Source organism: Pteropus medius, unplaced genomic scaffold (assembly GCF_902729225.1).
Source record: "Pteropus medius unplaced genomic scaffold, Ma_sr-lr_union100, whole genome shotgun sequence".
In the NCBI taxonomy this organism is placed as follows: Eukaryota; Metazoa; Chordata; class Mammalia; order Chiroptera; family Pteropodidae; genus Pteropus; species Pteropus medius.
Window position 1 is genome coordinate 13,619,410 of NW_024349798.1, and position 11,598 is coordinate 13,631,007.

Sequence of the window (11,598 nt, forward strand, 5' to 3'; positions counted from 1 at the left end):
ACACTGATATATTATACTCTCATCTGTTCATTTATTCATCTATCCATTCATTCACGAACAAACCATCTTCTAAGACTAGGCAACTGGGGCTGTGAATCAGAGACACAGCCCTCGGTTCCCCAGAGAGAGAGGGGCAGCGCACAGAGCCCCACACACTACTGAGAGCCAGAAAGCAGAAGCACGCTGATCGAGCCCGGGACACAGGGACCACTCCCCTAAGGAAATGACATTCGGGTCTTTCCTGAGACATGCATGTTGGGAGTGTAGACAGTGTTAAAAGGGCCGGCAGTGGGGAACAGTGCTTCAGGCAGAAGGAACATGACTGACCCATCTGAGTGACTGAGGAACTGGAAGTAGACCTTAATGGTGGAGCCCTAAAGGTGGAGTGGAGCCCACGGGGAAGCGAGAGCCAGGGATGCAGCCCCGGGGGCCCCGGACCATGCTAAGTACAGCAAGAGCCCTCATGGGGCTGTCATTCAGGAGGAGGACGTGACGTGATGGGCACTTCCACAAGAGTGCTGTGGTGGAAGGGGGAAGAACGGAGGAGGCACAGAGTAAGAAGTCCTAACGGAGTCTGAAGAACACCAGCAATGAACCATCATTTGGATGAGGAAGAGCAGGCCTGGGAGCCTGGGAAGCTGCAGGCTGACGAGGAGGAGGGCTAAGCTAGAAAAGACGATGCCAGCGAGATCAAGGAGGAAGAACAGTCAATGGACTTAGTGACCAGGCAAGAGGAGAGGGTCCGGTGGCATTATGCCACAGAGGACACTGGGCTACCTCAGTAAGAGTAAGCTCAGGGCTGTGCGCATATCACAGCTGGAGAGTGAGAGGGCATGGCAAAGGGGGATGAATGCAGACCATCTGGATTTGTAAAAGGGAAAACATAGTCAGGGGCAAAGGCAAACTGGGGTCTTGAGAGTTCTTCTGAAAAGATGGGAGGGATTCGGCAGGTTTTCATGCCGTTGGAAAGAAGTCGCTGAGTGGGCCCAGGGGAGAGGGACAGCACAAGGCCCTGGAGAGGGTGGAGCTCAGAGAACCTGCATGGGATCAACTTCTGAGGAAGGGGGTGTGGGAGCAGAGCTCTGTGAATCTAGGGGTAGGTGGCCGCACCTGGAAGTTGGCTGTCTCCGGGGTTGGAGACTGGGCGAACAGGGAGAGAGACAAGCTCACGGGCCAGGCACAGGGAGGACCCTGCCAGAGACAATGGCCTTGATGTAGATAGCTGCCCATCTGCCCATGCTCCTTTTCTCTTCAAAAACAGCCCCACAAGGTGGGCGGTGGTTCTATTTTTACAGACACGTAAAACAGTCTGAGAGAGGTTGAGTAACCTGCCGAGGGCCAAAATAACTAATTGGCAGAGCTGGATTTGAGTCCCAATCTCTCTGACTATGGTTTTGACAACTATTTTAACCTACTCGTCAAAGCTGTCAACAAAGCAGCTGTTCTAAGCCCAAGTCAAACAACAACAAAAAAAGGGTTTTCACAAACGCTGACATAGCTCCTTAAAAGACATGGTAGTGATGTGCAGAAAGTAAGAAGGAATTTTATAATATAGTCACACAGGAGCAGATGGAGTTCTAAAAATTTTAGAATTGAGAATTAAGAGACAGAGACAGAGACAGAGACAGAGAGACCTTTTTTAAGATGAAAATATAACTTAAAATAGGAGTTTGAAAGCAATTCCATACTTAACAGTCTTGATGAACCTGACAGACAGCTGAAAGACCTCAGGAATTTACAACATTCTTCACACTTCATGGGAGAAAATTAAGATTGATGTCTCAACTACACAGGAATAATTTAAAGTAAAATCAAAGATCTCCTAGACTGTGTAAAACAGCAGATCCTAAATGTCAAGAACACTGAATAAATTCTTCTCCAGGGAAGACTAAACAATACATGTTTCAGTTATGCTACTTTATAACAATATCTTTAAGGTCTGCTTATATACATATCACAAAGGAGTATGAATAAATAATAACCATGGTATATAGAGAGGTTACCATGCATCAGGTGCTGTATTGGCCCTAGTCCTAATGTATTATACTATATTCTATAATATCCTAATATATTAATCTTAACATATTCTCTTTCATCTCTAACCATACCTATACAAAACAGCCTTGTTTTGAAATCAAATTTGAACAAATGGAGCCCCAGACAGGTTAAGTCAGTTGCCTGATGTCACAATGCTTGATGGTGGTAAATGGCCAGATTTAATTCATCACTGACACGACTTACCCCCACCCCACGTGGGTGCTTTTCATGGTCCAGTGGCAGCATAGTGTGCAACAGGTTTAAAATCGCACAGTAACACCAAACAAAACCTACCTTTACAACAAGCAACCCACTCTGATGTTTTCTGTTCTGTTTCTTTCTCTCTTTTTTTTTTTTTACACTGGTGTCAACCAGCCTTGATTTCCTGGTCCACTAATGGGTCCTGACCCGAAGTTTGAAACACGCCACAGCTCGCTGACACCCACCATTCAAAATGACATTTCTAGGGGACAATGCACTTTGTGTTCTAAAAGGTTAATCAACAAAAGAACATTTAGGACAACCTATTCACCAACCGGAGCCAAAGTGTAACTAAATTGCCTGCTGCAGATAGTGGCTGGGTCTATAGTCAGAATTAAGCAGGGTTCTTTCACCTGGACTAGTTCTTGTTAGCAATGCTTCAGATGTCGGACACAAACACACACCAAATATAAATCTGCATCACATACACCAAGACAATACTTTTAGACTACTTAACCCCGGAAGCTTATGGAGCTGTTTATGAAGCGTTAAGTTTGCCACAATATTAACGTTATTGTAATAAAACATAAGTGTACCATCTTTTCTCCACTTCCCATAACCAGGCTTGCAAAAAGCCTGACAGCAGCACATTTTCGGATTTAAAGGTTTCAGTAGTTGAAAGGCTTAAAATCTGTCTGTTTATAAGCCAACCAGAAATGGAAGATGCTGTGCTGCAATACACACACTTTAATTAAATGTCTCTCTGTGGATGTTTTGATGTGGGTTTCATTTGATAAAAGAATTTACTTACACCTTCTGACTCAGTTTATTAATCAAGTGAAAGCCTTAAGGAAAGGAGGTGACCTGGAGAGAGAATGAGAATGACAGTCCCTTATCAGCCAGGCAGGGCTGAGCTCTCTCTCCTGCAAGGTGAGTCATTACCCCTGGGAGGGAGGGTATCAGTCACCAAAAGTGGCCTCTCCCAACCTAGTAAGGATAGATAAATTCCATGTAGACGGGACAACTCTGCCTGTGGTCCCCTTCAGCCAGTCCTTGCACACACCTGTCTGGGACCAGCCAGGGCTCTCGCGACAGCACCATGGTGCTACCTTATGAAAAACAGCCGTCTTCCTTGTCCTGCCTTTCATCTCTTCCCCCTCCCCACCCCTGCGGTCCATCTACGGATGGGGAACATTCTGAAATCTGTATCAAACATTGACTGTCCTCTGCAGTGTCTTCAGAACGCCCCACATAATGATCTGCCACCACCAAAAAAGTTTGAAAAAATGTCAATGCAACCTCATCTAACACTCAGGCCAGCTGCCTCGGTGCCTTCCCGGAGCCCTCACTGGCACTGCGTCTGCCCTTTGTGCAGAATAAATAGGGTAACTACCGAAGGAATGAAAACTGCTCCTCAGACTACAGGCTGCCTTAGGACAATGAAATGTATTTGTTATAACTGGCAATGCTTGACTTTATAAAAGAAGTACACAGAAAGAAATCACTTTTCCAAGGGAGAAATAAACAAAGAATGATGAAGTTAGTTTTACTTTCCACATCAATTTTACTCTTTGCCTGTGCTGAGATGATGTGCCCAACAACCGACTGATTTCACTGGCGGGATCCAGCTGTAGCCCAAACGCTAAAACCCGAAGGATTATCAAACGCCCCGAAAGGGCAGCGCAAAACTGAACAAGAATTATTTTTTATTTTAAAGTCCCACCTTGGCATTTAACACGTTCATTCTACACTTGTCCTATTTTTATCCTCTTAAATTACCAAATCACATCCCTATAGACTTCGTGATTTTAGGAAAATAATTCCACCTTTTTATTTTCTTCGCCCCTAAGCTTGTTTCCCTATTACAGGAAGGCCCTGCTGCCAACAGCAGTGGGCAGACCCACAAGCGGTGCTGAGGTCTGAACCGAGCACGTTAAGCTGCCAAAAGCAAGTTAAGAAAAGTTAGTGACATTTCTCTGTGTCAAACTCATATACACAGGAGAGCGGGAGAAGGAAAGAACGGAGAGGGAGAGGGAGAGGGAGAGCGAGGGAGTAGGGACAGCAGCTTTTCCCATTTGAGGAGTCAGGGCTTTTAGAAGGTGGCAATTCCCAAAATGCAGAGCAGTAACGGGTTCTTCACCAATCCTGCACATTTAAAGAACCTGTGAAATTCTTTGCCAGCAGGAGAATAAGGAAGGTTTCTTTAAAAAGTGACAGTGACTGTTGTGCAGCATATCTCTAACTCATTCTAAATATTCATTTTGTTTTCTACATCCTAAGGGGAAATCAATTTAGATCTCTTTGTCTATTTAGACACCCAAGGCAAATAGCAACTAGTTAGATAAAAGGATCAAGTCTTATATTTAAAAATGTTTATATGAAAAATATATATATACTACAATGGCAAGTGTGATTTTGCTACACTTTAAAGTACTTTGGAATATTTTATAAAATTATTTCTTAAAATCCCCAACAACCCAAGGGTTTCCTACAATGTCAAAATATTCAACACAAGGTAGGAAATTGAAAAACTTTGGAAAGTCACGTATCTGTACAGCAGAACAAAGAATGCTTAATAATGGAGCATTCTTAGATTTTAAAAAGTAATCTCTACATTCATTTTTCCTTAGAAAAATATCATCATTCTATAAATTACAACTCTGCGGTCCCACATCTAATGCCTCTAACGTAAGTAAAGTCTCATTTTAAAGCATGTGAACTCAAATGTTTGTTTAATGAAAGAATTTACTTACCCTGTCTTTGCATTGCATTATGCTACTATTTTAATGAAGAAAAATATGACTATGTGACAGCAACTTCCCTGGGACCCAACGTAAAGCTCCACAAGCTCACGCTTTCCAGTGAGCTCAGTTAGTGCTCCATGCTCTGAGCCAGGTTAAGGCAACAGTTAGAGGCCTTCACCAACAGGAAAAGAACAAGCCAGGCTTGCTTTAAAGTGAATCCTTCTGTCAAAACCAAATTGGTGGGAAAAGTGCATGGCTACAGACTCTGCAGCTATGTAACAGACTCCGTGAAATAATCCGCAGGTCTGAATCGCAAATAAAATAATTTTAACTAATATAAAAAAACAACACGTTTTCAGTAACTAATTCTCTTCTTGATTTGGACACTTGCCTTTAAGTGACATACAAATGAGAACAGAAACAATAGCAAGTGTTAAAATGCAGGCAGAGGCATGGAAAATAAAGCAGAAAGTTGGCTGGCAGAGCCAAGTCTATCTCCCGCTCCACCCTGAGTGGTCACCCAAGAGCCGATAGAGAGCTTTTTGGTGAAGACGGTAGGAAAAAAGCCTATGACTCTCAGGATGCCAAGCAACATGCCACATTTTATTAAAGCAGTTTCGGTGAGGATGAGGGTTGGCGGGAATGCTGTGTCACGTGTTCTCCCGAGCTCACAGCGGGTCGCTTCCCCCTGCAGTCCCTCCCCACAAACGCCCTCTTGGGAGCTGCAATAGGAAGGAGCTACCTGAAAGCAGCCCGAAAGTCTCTGACAAGGAACGAAACACACGCCTGTTGGGCCATCATCTTTCTCTAACTCAAACCAGAAGGGCAGCCGGAATCCACAGCTGTTACCAAAAAGAGCAGAGGCAGACCTCGTGCTTGGTTCTCTGGAAGTATGAACTAAATGATGTTTGGATTATTTAAAAAAATAAAGTCTAGCTGCTTCACGATTTAAACGGTCCTAATAAACATGGTAGGAGCAGAGTGGCTTGCTGGGAGGAGTGTGCACCTGGGGGTGGGACAGTCCTCCCACTGGACTGCCACTGGACCTTGGGGCACCTGCTTTCTTATCCTTGAGCTGAGCCGCTTTCCATAGTTCATTTCAGGGAAAGCGCCGAGCACTGTGAAGTAGCAACAGTGTCGGGGAGAAGGGCAGGAGACGAAAGGTGAAAATCGTTTAGTCAAATTCACCCTTGAAAAGTCCCTTCGTGGGCATCACAATGGCCTCCAACACATCCCTCCAGTGTCTGAACACACTGCTGTCTCTTTTCTTGCACGCCAGGGGAAGAAGGCCACGCCACTGAACACAAACGTGTGTGAGCGCTCACGGTTTCCAAGGAGCGGATGCCCAGCACCCGTGGACTGAGAGAACAAGTATTAACATGGGAAAAGCTGACCCGCGTCTCCCGTCTCATCTCCAGCTCATCTGGACACCTACTTTCACTGAGTGGAGTGACAGGCAAAACCAGTCTTGTTAATGAAAAAATTATTTACCAAAAAGAGTAAATCTGAATCAAACTTTTATGATGCAATTCTAGTTGGAAACTAGTGAATATGCATAGTTTCCATGCCTTTGTGCCTGTCTTCTGCTCACACCCAAACCGGTTCTTTGAAGACAAAGAACATGTTTTAGTCATTTTACATCACCAGTGGTATTTCTCCAGGAGAGAATATCTAACACTGCTATTTCTTTCTGCTTCTGAACAGTCCTGTGCTTGCAATTACTACAAGCCACCAAATAACCACGGTTAACTTCCCAGAGCATAAATTTTACTGGAGAACAAGGAGAAAAGGTTAAATAATTAATCTAGTCGTTTAAAACAGTTTAATATTAAAATAAAATGGATGTATTATAGCATAGAATTTTTTAAATCTTCAAGAACAGTTTAAATAAAAGACGAGACTGCAGAGAAATTCCAACTCCCCTCCTTTCCGCCCACCCCCCACCCCCTTGAGCATTCCCGTAGGCTCTTCTTTAATACTGGAGTACTAGTGAAAGTTTAAGAATAACTCCTCCCACAGGGGCCCTTAGTAATAAATATTAGCTGAATGAATGACCGAGTCTGCTTTCTGATGAAGTGAAAACATCGGAAGGGAGAAGGAACCCCCACCTTTCCCTCTTGGAAGGACAACGGTGAATGTAGTGTCCACACAGAGTACTTTATACAAGACAATTTGTACTCCAGATTCACGACACTTGCAGAGCCATTAGGAGTTTTTTACGGTTGGAGGCAATCCTGGAAAGAGGTGACCGGTGTGACAAAAGGGTAATGCAATATCTATTTTTCCAGCAAAGGTGACAGAAATGAATGTATCACGTATAAGGAAAGACGAGGGCAGCCTAAGCTGAGCAGGCATGCTCTCACAGTTCAAATAAATGTCTTAAAGGGGTTATAACCCCCACATACCTGTGGACACAACGGAAAGGTGAGAATCCTATCCTGTAAGCTCACATCCTGGTCCTCAATCACTTGACAAGTTATTTCTTGGCTGGGGCTAAGTGGTCCCCCTGCCTCAGTCAGCTCATCTACCAGAATGGTCAGGACCAGGGACTGGGGAAGCTTTGAGCTGTGGTTACCAGTTCCTGAGATTATATCCCACGTGGCACACACTGCCGATGCTGTGGGCTCTGCGATCCTCACTGAAATCTGCTGAATGACTTGCCCAAAGTCTTGTAGCTGGTATAAAAACAGTATTTCCATCATTCTACCAACCAAAGAGGTTGATGTCAAGGAAGCTACCACGCACTGGCCACCTACTCTGCCAGCTATTCCCCAAGCAGGAGACACAGGGCCATAGTGTCAGTTCCCTCTGTGGGCCTTCTTCAGTGGACAGGTCCACTGCCTGCCAGCAAATGTTCTGTTTAAATGAGAAGGGGCTTAGAGATGCTCATATCCTCTGATTTAGTAATTTCTTTTTTATAAAAATGAATCTATGAAAACAATATGAAATGAGGACTAATTTTTAATGCATGAAGATGTAAGATCAAAAATACATATGTATACATTCAAAAACCTGCAAACAGACCTTTCAAGTGTTCAACAATGGGGGAACAGCTAAAAAATTATGCTATTCATGTTCATTAAAAGCTGTGCTTTTCAATGGAAAAACAACCAAACAATAAGTAGTCAATAAATTCTCTGGCTAGTTATTTGGACAAAAGTAACGCGAACATCTATCTCACAAGTTTCATCACTGATTCATTCAACCAATATTTGCTGATCACCTACTGTGTGTCAAGTACTATTTTAGATGTTGAAAATACATTTAGAATAAAAATTTTTGCCCTTCTGGGTTGTGGTTATATGGGTATCTTCACTTTGAAATAATTCATTGAGCAGTTTACTTATTATATAGGCACTCCGCTATATGTCAGTTAAATCTCAATTTAAAAATTGGAAAAGAGGCTTGATTTCATGGAGTTCATATTCCAGTGGTAGAATACAGACACTAAACAAAAAAGTAAAGCAGATTGTGGCTATACAGAGCTATGGAGAAACAGAAAAGCAGAAGGCGCTGAGATGGGAGCTGCAATTTCAGATAAAGTGGTTAGGGAGAGGTTTGCCGATCGTGTTGCCAAATAAAAACACAGGACACCCAGTTAAAGCTGAATTTCAGACAAGCAACAAAGCATATTTTTGTCTAAGTGTATTCCATACCTACTTATTTTGAGCAAAATCTGGCGACCCTACTTACTGATGAGGTGGCATTTGAGCAAAACTCATTCCTAATAGATTAAATACTTAATGCTTCTAAACAGGAAACCAAAAGCAGAAACTATAAAAAAATGAATTGATAGTTGTCACTACGGCAAAATGCAAAGTTTTGGTGCAGCAAAACAGACCATATTAAGAAGTACTCAATAAATTGGGATAAATATTTGCAAATTATAAAACCCAGGATGAGCCTAAGCTTGTTTCTTCTGTAAAATGAAGGGGGAAAATGATACCTGCATTTCATAGAGTTGTTAGGAAGATTTCAGAACAGCGTCTAGTATCTAATAACTAATGGCTCACTAAATGTTAGAAATGAATAATAATCACAATAAAAGTGCACTTACCTATCAATAAGAAAAGTATATTATTCACAAAATGAGAACCAATTAAACTTTTCAAAGTGATTCTAATGCCTGCTTTGACAACACATGAACTAAAATCTGGATGACATCCTTGCACAAGCAGTACCCAAAGTACTTATTAATTACAAAGGGGGAAGACTACGATGGAGAAATCTGAGGCCACCATTTAACTAAACAAAACATCAGTAGTAATGGAACAAACTGACATCAAGTAATTAAGAACACATGTGCTTAAGGACACATCACCTAGGTAGTCCTCCTGCCAAAAATGGTTAATCTGAATCGTATATCATGAGACAGACAAAGCCCAACTGATGGACACTACAAAACAACTGGTCTCAAATCTTCAAAAATTGTTAATATTATGAAAAACTAAAACAGGCTGGGGACCTGTTCTAGATTAAGGGAGACTAAAGAGCTATGATAACTAAACGCAATACATGATTTTGAATGGAACTTGGATCAAGAGATAAAAGTTAAAAACTGTAAGAGGCATTATTAGAAAATTTGGGGAAACTTGATTATGGCCTGAACATTAGATCATAGGAATATCACAAATTTCCCATAATATAATACGTATACAAATGTTCATATACGTATATATTACGAATGCATATGTATATGTATGTGTGTATGTGTGTGTGTGTGTGTGTGCGCGCGCGCACGCACACGCATGTGCAGAGCAAGGGAGAGATGAAGCAAATATGACAAAATGTTGTCTCTTATTTACAGATTTGAAAATGTTCAAATTCATATGTAAATATATATATATGTATGTATATATGTATGTATGTGTGTGTGTGAGTGTGTGTGTATATATATATATATATATTTTAGGCAAGGCAACCTTTGGTTGACCTCACAGACTGCAAGGACCTTGTCAACTTACAATCCTTATTTTTTTATTTTTGATGCCTACAGCACCTGGTCTTCCTAGGTGGTCTCCCATCCAAGTACTAACCAGGCTTGACCCTGCTTAGCCTCCAAGAGAGATCAGACAGGATCGGGCTTGTTCAAGGTAGCATGACTGTAGACTTGAAAATTTTCAAAATAAAACAAAAGAAGCCTAATTGCAAAACAAAACAAAATAAAGCCTAACTGCAAAAAAGGAAAGGAAAAAAATATTCTCAATAATCGAAAACTGCTGATAAGAATGGTTTTAAAAAGATAAATACCTAATATTAGATGGATTATAAATTGAATATAAACTTTATACAGGGAAATCTGATAATATATGAGAAATTTTGCTTTTTAAACTTTTTTTTAAATCAGTTCTCTGACTCTATCATCTTATAGACAGAGGCCAAGTGAAATTCCAGCAACTTATAATTTTGCATTTGGAGTTCCTTCTTTCACACAAAATTCTTGTGCCCCAAGAGGTTTGGGAGTGTTATTTACAACATTAAAAATGAAAAGTAATCTAAAGATTCTATAAAAAGAATATTGGTGAGTAAATTATGGTATGTTGACTTGAGGCTTAACTAGTATAGCCAATTAAAACGTTTTCATAGTTTAAATAACTTGAAAAAATTTCTCACAACTATTAATGAGAAAAGCAAAACCTAAAGTTCTATCTAGAGTGTGATTATACTCACATAAAAAGGCAAATATAGGAAGAAAATACACTAGAATGTTATCATGATTATTTCTAGGTGATTATTTTTCTTTATTCCACTGGAGGGTGTGTGTTTCTCCCAATGTTCTGTAATAAGTATGTATTTGTGTTTTTTTAATACTTTTTAAAAATAAAAGACAAAAAAAGCTGGCATTCTTTGACTCGGAACACAGTGAAATGTCTTTTTATTGTAGTTACCCGATTAGATGCTCTGAAAGGGGAGTGCAGGGAATAGTCTGGTGTTCCCACAGTGCTGTCCTCTGTGATAACGAGGAGAGAGCCTATTTAAAAAGAACTTTTTAGCTTACCCTGGCATAGCAAAGTTTTTGAAAATTATAGAGGAAGGTTATGAGTTATGAAGACATTTACACATATTATTATTAATACACTGAAATTATTATACTCAAAATTATTGATTCGATGCCAGCAAAGACCAAATAAATTTTGAGAAGGAGCAGTCTAAATTTTTTATTTAATTAACCTGGTGTCAACCTCAAAAATCCTAATCCAGACTAAACCAGAATCCCACAATGCATTTCATTTATAACTATAGGCTTAAGAGAACAGAGTTACCACAAACTGAATAAAAATCCCTCTATCTTTTCTGAATGTATGCAATCAATTCTTAAGCCAACAATTGCTAACGTTTGATAGAATTTAAAAATTATCTTTGGAAGTAAATTGTTCTGAGAATAATAAAATTATCCTGAGAATCCAGAAGGTAAAAATTTTTAAAGGTAAAATTTCCTAAGAATAAGCTAAATTATTTTTAAAAAATTATTCTGAAATAATTAAGTAAAATTACCCCGAGAAATAAAATAAACCACTTAGGGGACTTTGCCTACTTAGACTGACCTATCAAGAAAGCCAGCGCCACTGGGAAAGGCTACAGGCTGCCAAAGAAAAGATATAAACAGAGTGTTGAT

General features: G+C 40.7%; 1 protein-coding gene and 1 pseudogene across 3 annotated transcripts in view; both read right to left on the reverse strand.

The window, feature by feature from the left end:
• Window positions 1-11,598, reverse strand: part of PARN (poly(A)-specific ribonuclease) — a 135,474-nt gene that overhangs the window by 46,464 nt on the left and 77,412 nt on the right. The gene's annotated exons all lie outside the window — the stretch shown is intronic.
• LOC120620689 (uncharacterized) lies at window positions 9,970-10,092 on the reverse strand (annotated as a pseudogene).